At 34.9% G+C, this 12,791-nt stretch overlaps 1 pseudogene; it reads right to left on the reverse strand.

Annotated features, from left to right (window-relative positions):
• The window catches only part of LOC121323067, a 44,496-nt pseudogene extending 39,367 nt beyond the window's left edge, over positions 1 to 5,129 (reverse strand).
• Between the last annotated feature and the right edge of the window lie 7,662 nt (positions 5,130 to 12,791).

Raw genomic sequence — 12,791 nt, forward strand, 5'->3', positions numbered from 1 at the left:
AGCCCGCCGGACACAGCCCAATTCAAGCCGTCCCGACTCATCTCATCTCAACTCAACTGGCCGTACAGAGTCTGGATGAATCTTAGCAGTGTGTGTGCCCTTAAAACCAAGATTATGCAGATTTCAGTCAGAATGTCTTCAGATTTGAAGATTGAACATGTTGAATCTTTTTTAGACGCAGTTTCATTCAGATGTGATCAGTCTGTCTGTGTGCTGCGGTTGCCAACCAAGACTGACTGAGACCAATTAGTCATAAGAGTATCAACCAATGGTGAAGCAGGTTTAAGTGACGTGGCTTGTCATGCGATGTCATACAAGATGGCGGAATATTGACAGCTTTAGTTCCACAGGTAAAAATACATTAGTCTTGAACTACACCGAGTGTCCCGAATTCAAAAATACCAGATATGTGCACATTTGAATAGTTTTCTTAGGCGTTTACTAATCATCAATTTACCTTTTTATTATCAATCTACTGGCAGCCTATATTTTTTTACTGAGCTAAAACAGAAGTAACTGGTGCGTCGATCTCCAATAGTTCACAAATCACAAGCCCCTAGATCCACATGCTGAGATAAAAACGCCAAAGTCAAATAAAAATCAACAGGTTGGATTTTATTTACCACAGGCTAAAGTGTAGCAGACAAACTATACAAAAAGTCAAACACTGCCTGAAACGTTTGCATGGTGTAAATGGTCAATACCTAAATTAATAGGCTAAGCGCTTCTTTTGGTTGCCTTGCAGCACTGTCTCTGCTGTCTTATCAGCATACAATGTCATGCATAATGTGAGGGTCTCTATGTTGGGCAAAGTTAATAAAAAAAAATGTGTACCGCACAGTATTAATTAAATTTGGATACACAGTAATCACCAGTATCTAGCTGTGGTCAGTAATTCAGTCTTAGCAGTGTGTGACACCCAGTCAGGAAAAACTCAATTGCGATGTCAAACCAAAACTGAGCACAACTGATCGCAGAATCTGTGCAAACTCAGATGAGATGAGTCGGGATGGCTTGAGTAGGGCTGTAAGCGTTGGGCTTTCTAAAATTTTACAGCTAACTTGAAATCTTCAACTATTTAAAACAATTAACAATGTCTAATTAAGCAAATTACGAGTTCAATTAAGGGTCTGGTTAAGTAACTGAGACCTCATTTGGAATGAAAACCAGCAGACACAGGACCAGGGTTGGGAACCACTGCTCTAAACAACAAGAAGAGTACCTTAGTTAGGAGAACAATAATATTCAAACCTATACCAAGTTGCTTTTTAATATGAAAATAATACAGTCAAAAACCCATACACTAAGCACTGAGCAAATACTGACAACATAAAAAGGAACTACACTCGAAACAGCAAACCAGTCAAATTAATCTAATACACTAAGATGGCAATTTTAGTATTACTATTTCAATAGAAATGCAATACGTTATGTATGCTAGTCTTTCAATAACAAAGAGTTAAGTAGGCTACATACTATAATGAACATCAAACTGTTATGTTCTCCTGTTTCAGTTTATAATTTACAAGCTGCCGTTCTATGAACCAGTCGCTCTACAGTATGTCAGGTAGAATAACAGAGGTTACTTGATCTTATGTCAATGACTTACGTCAATTTTTTTTATTTTTTTTTTTGTTATTGGAAGCTGTTGAAACAAGCTTTAAAACAATTATAACATTATTATCACAATTCTATCGCATGCACAGGAGACACATCATATTCTCAATCACACACGGTTAATGTGTCATTAACCACAAATGGAGGAAACACCTCAAAGTGCACTGGAATGATTAACAGTAAGTAGACAGTTGACCTAGATTCTATGCAATTTTTTAAACTTCTAAATGTACGATTTCTTCTGTATTTTATGATTTGTCTCTTTTTTGGTAAGGTCTCAGTAGTAAACGATTGTATACCCAATGCCATAAAGTTTAAAGAATAAATACAATTCTTGTAATTGCCGACAATTACACATTATACATGCCAAGCCCTATCTCTCTCAGGTTTAATTATTTTGCCACCTAAAAAAAGAATAGTACAAAATTCAAAGCATAAACATCCCTCACCACAAATGTAAATATCATTTTAGTATGAAAAAGTATAAATATAAAAAGCAATACTGTGTGAGCAGATTTTAATAGCGCTGTCCTTTAACTTCACCCTACTGGGGTTCTCCCCTGTCATGGGTGACTATACCTGACCTATGAAACTTCCAGGAAATAATTTTAGGGTGGTGGATTTAATAGAAGTAATTATTTTTGGAGCAAAACAGGCCAACAAGAAAATAAACCAAATGTCATAAAACATAGATTAAAAGCCTACCACAGTTTCGCAGTAGACTGGCCAGACCCTGCACCAGTGATAGTCTGTCACTAGAAGACGTTGACATCTTCCGAAACACAGATGAGCAGAGCAATGCAGAATTCAAACCCAAAAGAAAGACAAAACATCATTACTGTAATGCCCATGTCCAGTTTTAATTTTGACCTCATAACAATTGTAAAAAAAAAAAAAAAAAACGTTATTTTCAGGGTTAAATGGGTTATGTGAAATAATTCCATAAAGCTGTCCCTTTGTGCATTTCAGTTTGGTATGCACTGAAGGCTTTATGGGGAGTTTTGAAAGAATAACCATTATAATCAACAAGTATTTTAATTTTTAAACAAATATACCATACTAGACTAAAGCTCTCAATTTGCATGGCAGTGTTACTGTTTTAATGCTTACATCATTTCACTCCAGCAAAGTCAAAGCAGACATTCGGGGCAGAAGTTGAAATTCATTAATGACAGGAAAGAAGATCCTACTTTCTGGTATTCAATTCCGATTTGAACTAGTAACAGACTACCTAAAAATAAGGCATGCACATTTAGAGGAAAATGCATGTCTTTTGTAACGGTTCTTTCAAAACTGCCAAACCTACACAGAATGCAAGTGCATGACAGGTAATACAGAATGTAAAAAAATTAATGGAATAAAGCAGACTTTACATTTTTCATGAAACCTCTACAAACTGGAATTTGTGTCAAAAGATCATACTGTGCACTGTACTTTTGCATTGATATAATGTTGCACTACCTGGCACATTAAGTACAGTAACATGTTATCAGTTTAATACAGAACATAGTGTTCTGTAACATTGTTAATTTCCATCAGTCCAGTTGCAATGATAATGCAATCTGGACATTGCTGATATTCTTACTGTGCTACTGATTATGTGCAGGGCTTGCATGTGTAGCTGTTTTACCACTGTTTAAAATGGAAGATCCTTACAGTCTTTTAAAAAATATTAACCACGTTGGGATACTAAAATAACTAATTCTGAAATATATTGCAGTGCTAATTGAGTCATTGGACTGAACCGTACCATGGTTTGAATACTTTCGCATAGTAGCCATTGGAGAAATGTAAATGTTTACCATTGGGTCGAACATCTGAGAATAATGCCCTATTTTTTAATTTTTTTTAACAGCCAGCAAAATAACTCAGACGTTCATTAGAAGTAATTTCAGTACTATAAAGTTGCCAAGCATGGCTGCTGTCAAGGGTTGAGCAAGCAGCAGGCATGCTAACAAACAAGATTTATTTGAATATTTAAAAGGTGGTCTTATAAATCATTAAGAGTTTTGGCATAGATCTTACTAAAGCAGTGACCGGTCAAAACTCCGAACAGCAGTGGGATGGAAACTTAACTACTGCAGTCAACAGAACTGCCTTTAAAACTATGCCTTAACCCAATTTTAAAAAATAAAATGAAATATCATTTCAGGCCAACACACTATTTGGGGTTTATCTATGAGAAAATGAGGGCTGCAGCAGTTATTAAAAAAAATAAAGAAAATTAAAAAAAAAAGTTTAACAAAAAATAAATAAAAGACATCCCTGGGGACATAAGAGGAATCTCGCTGAATGGAAGCCACCTATTTGACAAATTTTTGGACCTATTAAGAACAGTTAAGTGAGTGTAACTATAGCTTTAAAATTCAACTTTTGTCCACTCCCCATACCTTTTTTTTTTTGTTGTATTGAAAATAATGTTTTTTTTTTTTTTTTTGTTCTTCATGCTTTAACTTGGGATCTACACCTAGGCTAAAACAACCCTACAGATTATGTTGCTGCTGGTTCCTTGTCATTTCCTGTGCGGTATATCATACTCACTGGCTTGCATTCAGCCCCTGTGACTTAGTTTACAGAACTGCACAAGTGCCAGGATGCAACAGTATTTGCATATTCTGAATTAATTCAGTTTAGAAAAATGATAACAACCAAAACGATTTTCATCACACTAAAAAAGCAATAATGTTAATAAAGCTAATACGAGGTTGGAAAATGTATTTGCTTAGAACTAAGGTTTGGACACTAACACAATTCAGTAACGCAAAGTTGGTAATGAGATAACGCCTATCAGAAAGTACGTGTGGTTCATTTTAAAAGGGTTTTAATGGCATTTTTCGGGTATTACCTTTAGTCGATAATAAAGCCACATTTGGTCAGTTTGCTTTGTGACTTAGGGGGGAAGCAACACGGGTCACTAAGGTGATGTAGACGATATGTTATCATTCACCTATTGAGTGATCTAAATTTGGGGGCACACAGGTTCTCAACATCACAACGAGCCAAAGTCAAATCTGTACGCTTCATGTAACCGGAGCAACGTACTTAGTAAAGGGGAAACTTGACACAACTGAAACACCAAATGTTAGCCTTGTCTACCAAAGTAAAAACAGTTATCGCCGGTACAGTATTATCTTTTGGTGTAGCAGAATAACACAATCATTGCGTTTTTGTTTAAATAAATCAATGCCATGTTTTTTGTAACGTAATTGTTTTCAAAACTAGCATTGATTTTGCATTCAGTGGCACCGTTTTTTTTTTTTTTTTTTTTTTTTTTGTATCATTCATAAATTAAATGACATGGTCCCGTTAAATATTGCACCTTATCAACAACAAATACGATCACCTTACCTCGTTAATATAATAGTTATTATATTCCCCAGAATCCAAAAAGTACTTCTGAATTAACCCTTACTAATTTCTGCATTGACCTTAGCGAATTTATTTTACAGACCATCTCCTCAAAATATTGTTGCATCTTGAAACATCACATGATCACGGAACATCACTTCCTGAAACAACAGTCATTGGTAAAAGGGCCTTTAAACTTTTCACCTTACTGAGTTCAGTTTGCATCGCCGTATCAGTAAGCTCACGATACTTGAGAGGCTATTTTGACAATCATAAAATCAGTTATCGAATTGTGGTTGCGGCTAATTGTACTGTATGTGCAGGTGATATTTTTCATGCACAACGAAAAAGGTAGTCAGCAAGTTTTTTTTTTATTTATTATTTTTATTTTTTTGTATTTAATAGCGTTCATCAGCTCCCTCTCGCGGTACGGAGTCTAAGTTGCAAATTGTGAATACCGATGAAAAGGAAACGTACGTTGATGAACTGCTATTGCTGATGTGCTGCGGGTATCGGCAGTGCATTTTCCACAGTTAAGGGCCAACGTATGCAAAACGACCTATTACTTAACTCATGTGGGATGTAAGGTAAATCTCAATTGTTCTGTTGACAGTACAGTTTGTTAACGTGATCTTCAACAAGACGCACATTCTCTCTGATAAACTGATAGCAGAACAACATAAACAAAACAGTGTTTTATAAAGTCCTATAGGAGCCCAATGAAAACCATTTTTAAAACTGTATAATCTACTACCCCTCGAACCTTAGGAATGGTTTACTTAATGTTGAAAACAAATTTCTTCTAAAACAAGTCCAAATTTGATTGGAAATTCTTCTTGAAACATCCTGGAAATGTAAATAGATAATGTATACAGTGTCCTGCCAAACACTTCGCCTGACCTTGAGACATTAGTAAAGCTCATCTCTTACGGCTTTAATTAGATTTGACAAATGCAATCACTTGAGTGATTTGTTATGCTGGATTGGCAACTTAGCATGCCTAGTTAAATACTTGGTAATATGCCTGTGCAAGGATTGTGATGTATTGCAAAGAGCCTGAATACAGGTGGCTTCTTAGCCACAGAGCTCACTGGGTGTAGAGTTTTATACTAGTTGGAATTGGTTGTCTCTAAGAATGCTCGATGTGTCCTTTTTTTTTTTTTACCCCCTTATTATGGAGTCTAAAATGATTGTGGTCCTAAAGTACTGTGTTTTTTAATTTTTTGATTAGTCTCTAGCAAGCTTTTTTTTTTTTGTATATTTGACTGTACACATTGAAAATGAAACTGTATTAACGAAATAATTGTAGCTAACAAAATAATTACCTGTTTTGAGCAAAATAGGTCTCAAATGTGCATTTGTGAATGAAAAAGTTACAGCACACGTCTTTTCATTTGAGACCATGATAACAGGTGCTACTTTAGGTTAATGGAAGCTTTCATTTCTTGTGCCATATTCTCAGGTTACTTGTTTGCACATGCAGTGTCTTCTGCGTCAAACATGTTACTGTCTGAAAGCATGCCTGTCAATACGGGAAGCAGCTGGTTGATTAATTACAGGAAAGCAGCCTTTGAAGGGTTGGGGATAATATCACTCTTCAGATGAAATGGACAAGCAAATGCAACACTCTTCAGGCATGGCTTGCAAACAGAGAATGCTTTAACCAAGTGTAGAACCAGAAATCATGTTTTAAAATTGAAATACAAGCTTATTATAACATGTGTTTCTTTCAAAACTGGACATTTAAGACCTGTATAGCTAATGAAAATGCACAGCCTGTAAGAGCTATGTATCTTCACTTTAATGACCAGACTGTACCTAGTACTGAATTTGAGTTCCACAGCAAAACAGGCATATCGGTGCAAAGTCAACTAAATGTGATATTCATAGGACTATGTAATCTGTGGCAGAATGAAAGTCATGCAGGGGTAAAAAGTGTGCGTGTGTGTGTCTGTGGGGGTATATTGGGTTGGCAGGGAAGGTGTTCAAATCCTCCCTGCCAGAAATAATGTGGGAATGTGGCTGGAGCCATAAATCACATGTGTATAAAAAGAGTGATCACGGGTGTTATTGGGAAAATTAATGTTGGTGAAGGTAAGGGTTTGTTGCTGTGCTGTCCTGTGCTGTGTTGTCCGTGAGATTTGTGTAGAACTTTTGTTTCGGCCCTTGTGCCTTTTGTTTTGTTAAATGTGTTTTGTTTAGTGTTTGCTTCTGTGTTCTATGTTTCTCTCCCTGATGATAACATCCTGGGCCGTGATGCTACCCTGTAACGGTGCCCTGAAATTATTCCTGTTAAACAAGCATTTTTTCTAACAGAAAATGAAAGATAGTTTTAAAAAAAAATCTTCTAAGTTCTAAGAACTTTTTTTAATTAATACACTTAAAAATGTGAGAAGCCATACTTTGGCTAATCTGTTGAACTTAGATTAGTTTATATCTTTATCAAGCTATTTTTTATATATATATATATAAAAATATATATATATATATATATATTATATATATTATATATATATATATGAAATTATTAATATAAATATTCTATGACAATTAATGCATATAATTACGTATAGTACCCAAAAATAGGGCCTACACATCCAATTGCAAACCAACTGCAGAAGCATGTACAATTCTTAAATGTCATAACAAGTACTGTCCTATAGGGGTCCTCTTTCAATGGACGGTGACGTCACGACAATATTTTCTTATAATTATATACCCTCCATCGCTCCTGAACCCAGGTCTTAGACTCTTAATTAAGTAATGGCGTCCTTATATATATATATATATATATATATATTATTCAGACCCCTGACCAATTCTCTCATATTACTGAATTACAAATGGTACATGGAAATGTCGTTCTGTTTGATATTTTATTTTAAAACACTTAAACTCAAACTCAATTATTGTAAGTTGACATTGGTTTTATGTTGGGAAATATTTTTAAGAAAAATAAAAAACTGAAATATCTTGCTTGCATAAGTATTCAACCCCCACACATTAATATTTGGTAGAGCCACCTTTCGCTGCAATAACAGCTTTAAGTCTTTTGGGGTAAGTATGTACCAGCTTTGCACACAGTGTCGGAGTGATTTGGGCCCATTCTTAAAATTCCTCTTAAATATTCCTCTTAAAAACACAATTACATATCATAAACCAGTGGGAGGGTTTAAATGATTAACAAAAATATATGTTTTCTTCTTTATAAGATATTGTGATATGATACCTGGCCTTGACATAAGGCACCAGTGAATAAAAGTGTTTCCCACAAAACTATTTATTGCACCAGAGCAGAGAAAAGGTAAACAGTGGCTGTCTGCCACCATTTTGTTATTTACTTATAACTATAAGCAATATTAATTAATGAAGTAGCATTTAAAAATAGCATTTAAAGTTAAGCTAAATAAATAAATATTTCATTTTAAAACATGATCGGTTACCACATTAGGTTAAATAAAAGGTTCTAGCTAACAGGCAATCTATTACACGAGAACATTCTAGGTCATCTCACCTTAGCAATGTCTTCTGGGTCAAAGAATGTTACTGACTTGTCAATCAATTCAGCTGGTTGGTTAATATAACAAAATAAGCCATTAAAAGAGTGGGGAAAATTCCACCCTCCAGATGAAATGACCAAGGAAGTGGAGATAGTTTCACTATCTGAAAGCATAGCTGGCTAATCTTCTTTAACTTACTGTTGTACCAGATATCATGTAAAAAAAAAAAAAAAAAGGTTTACTATGACACATGTTTCTTTCAAAATTGCACTTTTGAGACCCATATAAGGTATGATTTATGACATTATTTGTTTTGCTGCAACCATTTTAAACGGGGATGGAGAACATGTTCCAATAGCATAATTTGATTCTCAACATAAATGCCCTTATGCACAGCTCATGAAATGAAAAAGGCCTTCATATCCCAAAGTTAGATCCCCTAGCTAGCTGTCTGTTTGTTAGTAGAATAAAACATTCATTAGTTTTGTTTGATGTTGATTTTTTGTATCTAATTGTCTATTGAAGAATTCCGTAAACAAAGGGTTTGCCTTTTCCCTCCAAAAGTTTACTTTGTTATATTGATAACAGCAAACAATAATGTTAAACATTTTCAAGGACAGTTTTTTTTGCACAAGCAAACCTGGACTTTAATAAAAAAATGACCTTCGAAATACTCCCAGCTGAAGATACAAAACAACAACAGAACAACTAGTCCTTTATTTGAACTGATGAATATCAATGTTCTGCAGCTAAGAGGCCAAATAAAATACTGCACATGTAACACATACTTCAAAACAACCATTTCTTGGAATGGAATTCCTTCAGAAAACATTTTTTCAAAGGAATGTGATAAACAAGTCTTTAAAATATAGTTTATTATTTCTCGTTACGACTTATAAGGCCCTTCATGGTTTTGGGCCTTTATATTTACAGGAACTGTTGGTGCATTATGTTCTTAGTCACACCTTGAGATCAGTGAATGCTGAACTTTTGGTAGATCCTAGAAGTAGTCTAAAATCAAGAGGGGCAAGGGCCTTTAGTTGTTCAGCTCCCTGCCTTTGGAACTCCCTCCCAAGTCATATCAGGAATGCTGGCACAGTATAATCTTTCAAATCAAATGTAAAAACATATCTGTTTGTGTTCGCTTATTTGGCCATCAGCTTTTTTGAGTTTTGCAAAACTGCAAGAAGAGCACTACATAAGTGCAAATTACATTGTATTTCTTATTAGCACTGGCAACCATATCACTGATGTTCTGTTTCTATACTTGTTTGAAGTAATGATCAGCTGTTCTCATAGACATTACTCAAACACTGTGAAGTCTGTGCTAAGGTGCTAATGCATAGTAGAATCATGGGAAAACTGCAAGATTATTGTGCAAAATGACCATGCTAAACTCTACCAGCTGCATCAACTTATGCAAAATTGTTTGGTGGTCAGATTCAAAACCAGGCTTCCCTTACAGAGGTGAAAGCCGTGTCAAGTAAGTAAATAACCCTCTGTCTACATTAGCAAGTACCAAAATGAGAAGCCTCTGACTTTAGTCTCTTTATTTCCATATATAGATCATACTCAGGAAACAGATACATTAGCTTTCAGTCTGCTCATGTTTGACATGTTGTACATTACTAACTAAAAGGTCTCTTAAGTACCCTGCCTGGTCCCAGGGTAATCTCTGCTGTGCAGCCTTGAGTTTTAGTAGCTATGTAATCTCTATCAGAAATAATTAGAGATGAAATCCCAAGCTGAACTGTATCCCAAAAGAACTGTAGTGATCAGTAAGACACGATAAGGTAAAAATTACACATCCCATTAAAAAAAAAAAAAAAAAAAAAAAAAAAATATATATATATATATATATATATATATATACACATACCATATATACATATATATATATATATATATATATATATATATACATACACACACACACACATATATATATATAATATATATATATATATATTTGGAATTGCAAAGACTGAATACTGAATATAAGAGCAATCCTTTTTTCTAAAGTACTTGGATGGTATCTGTCATTATAAATGAATGTTATACCACGAGTTTTGTAGTTGTTGTTGTAGTACTGCGATCAATATTGCAGAGCACTGCTGAAATCTGAAACCCTAATATACAGTAGACCATCACTGCTTCATGGTCAGTCATGGTATAACAATGACTGATTCCCCTGCTAAGTTGATCAAGGTGCCCTATATTAAGCATGTTCTGGTTATGAAGTCCAAATGAGTTGGCCATGTTAATAGCTGATGGCTGAACGCTGGAAAAAAACAAAACAAAACAAAAAACATATAAAATGCACACGGTTTAAAAATGGTATCTGTGTAGCAGAACCATTGGCAGACCACACAGCAATGGCAACACAATAGATATGGAACAAATAGTGTCTAGTAGTTGTGATACATTAGGCAATTGCTACTGATAGGTACCATGCTGCTGCAACAGAATACAAAAAGTGTGTACTGGTTTGAATTATGTCATCGGCAAGTCAAAAAATGTTACCACTGCAGTACGGTTCTCCCAATGGCTGAAACCATTGTAGCTGCCCATTGTCCTAGCATTTCCCCTTCATATAGAACCAAGCCAATACAGAGAAAAGAGCATAAAAGGATGGAGTGATGTCTTTTGCATTTAAATTAATATAAATAGACCCTGACTTCCCATACTAATGGCAGATTATTTATTTATTATATGTGGACATACTTCTGCATCTTGTATAGTTTGGTAAGATAATTATGGAAAAATTAAATAATATACTGCACAGCATCTATGAAGAACTTGTTTAAAGAGTAAGTAGTGGGGTTCCGAAACATCTAGCATTTCACGTCTGCGCGTGTTACTACAACTGTTTAAATAAAGTACCTGTAATTTCAAACTCTGTTTCAAATCTGTTTTCAAAATGTCCGCTCTAGTGCACTGTGGTTTGATATCTGTCCTCTAAATCGCTGCAAGAAGAGCGATTAAAAACAAAAAACAAAAGAAAAACATAATAACAGGTGCTCAAGCTTTTCTGTTTCGTACCACATCATGGATCGTTTTTGCTGGGTTACCTGTTTGACAATGTGGGCAATAATCCCGACACTATCAGTGCACTAGAGTGGACATTTTGAAAATAGCTTTTAAACTTTAAAGTTATAAGTATAAAAACTGTCTGGATGTTAATGAAAAAAAAGAAAAATTATGGGTACGTTATTTTTGTAGGGGACGTGGACCGTGAAACGTTATATTTTTCTGAACCCCACTACTTACTCTTTAAGCAACAGTAACCAGTTTTATGGAGAGTGGCAGGATACGACCACAGGTTTGCAGGCAATGCACCATACTTTATTATTACACTGAGATGCTAGAGGTCATACTGTCAACATACATGTTGCACTAGTATAAATTCAATTAAGTATTTACATTATTTTACCCTGTTTACTCTACTAGTCTCTATCTCTCTCAGCCAATGATATGCTGCTCTCCTGGCTCTCCTCAATGCTAAGCCAGTGAAGGTGTAAGAACACACCAGTTCTTCAATAAAGGTGCAGATAAAATACGATTAAACATGCTAATAATAGAATACTGGGTTCATTATACAATGCATAGACTCCTTTAATGCATGGTGATTGTACATAAAGCACTCGTAATTTTGTGGTATCAGCTTTGCCCCATTGTGCATTATTGGTTTAGAAGGGATATATTTCTGGAATAGTTAGTCGCCATGGAATATAAGGATCTTAGCAGAAACAATAATAGTGAACACTAGAGATCATACATAATAGGATTATTTAAAATATTATACAAATGTAAAATATATTTTGGGGTTCCTGTGTGCACTTCATTTCTTTTTGTAACAAAGGTTAGCAATATGCACTCAAAATTAAGCTTAGTAAATTATTTCCCTATTAACAATGGAGCTTTGTGGCAAATGTGGATAGTTTACAGCACATGTGTATGTGTGTTTAGTTTTAGTTTACACCACATGTGTACGTGTGCTTCTACCACACAAACTCAACATGTTTAAAGCACAATTTCCAAGGCTTTCTGGTTATTGGTTCTTTAATATCCTCCTGAAAAACTAGTGCTGGTTTGTGGTGTGATTTTCAATTCAGGGATACCAAGAAATATAATGAACAGGGTCTGGTTAAATATACAATAAATTCCTCACCGCCAATCATTTCGAAAGTCCCAATTCGTTTGAAAAGCAGATGATTGTTTATTTTTTTCGAATGGAAAAAAATGGGCAACAAATGCCATACCCTACAGGTTTTCCAATTTTACATAGATATCCTACTTAGTTATTTAATGAATGACTGGTTAATT

This window comes from Polyodon spathula, chromosome 11 (assembly GCF_017654505.1).
Source record: "Polyodon spathula isolate WHYD16114869_AA chromosome 11, ASM1765450v1, whole genome shotgun sequence".
Classification (NCBI taxonomy): domain Eukaryota; kingdom Metazoa; phylum Chordata; class Actinopteri; order Acipenseriformes; family Polyodontidae; genus Polyodon; species Polyodon spathula.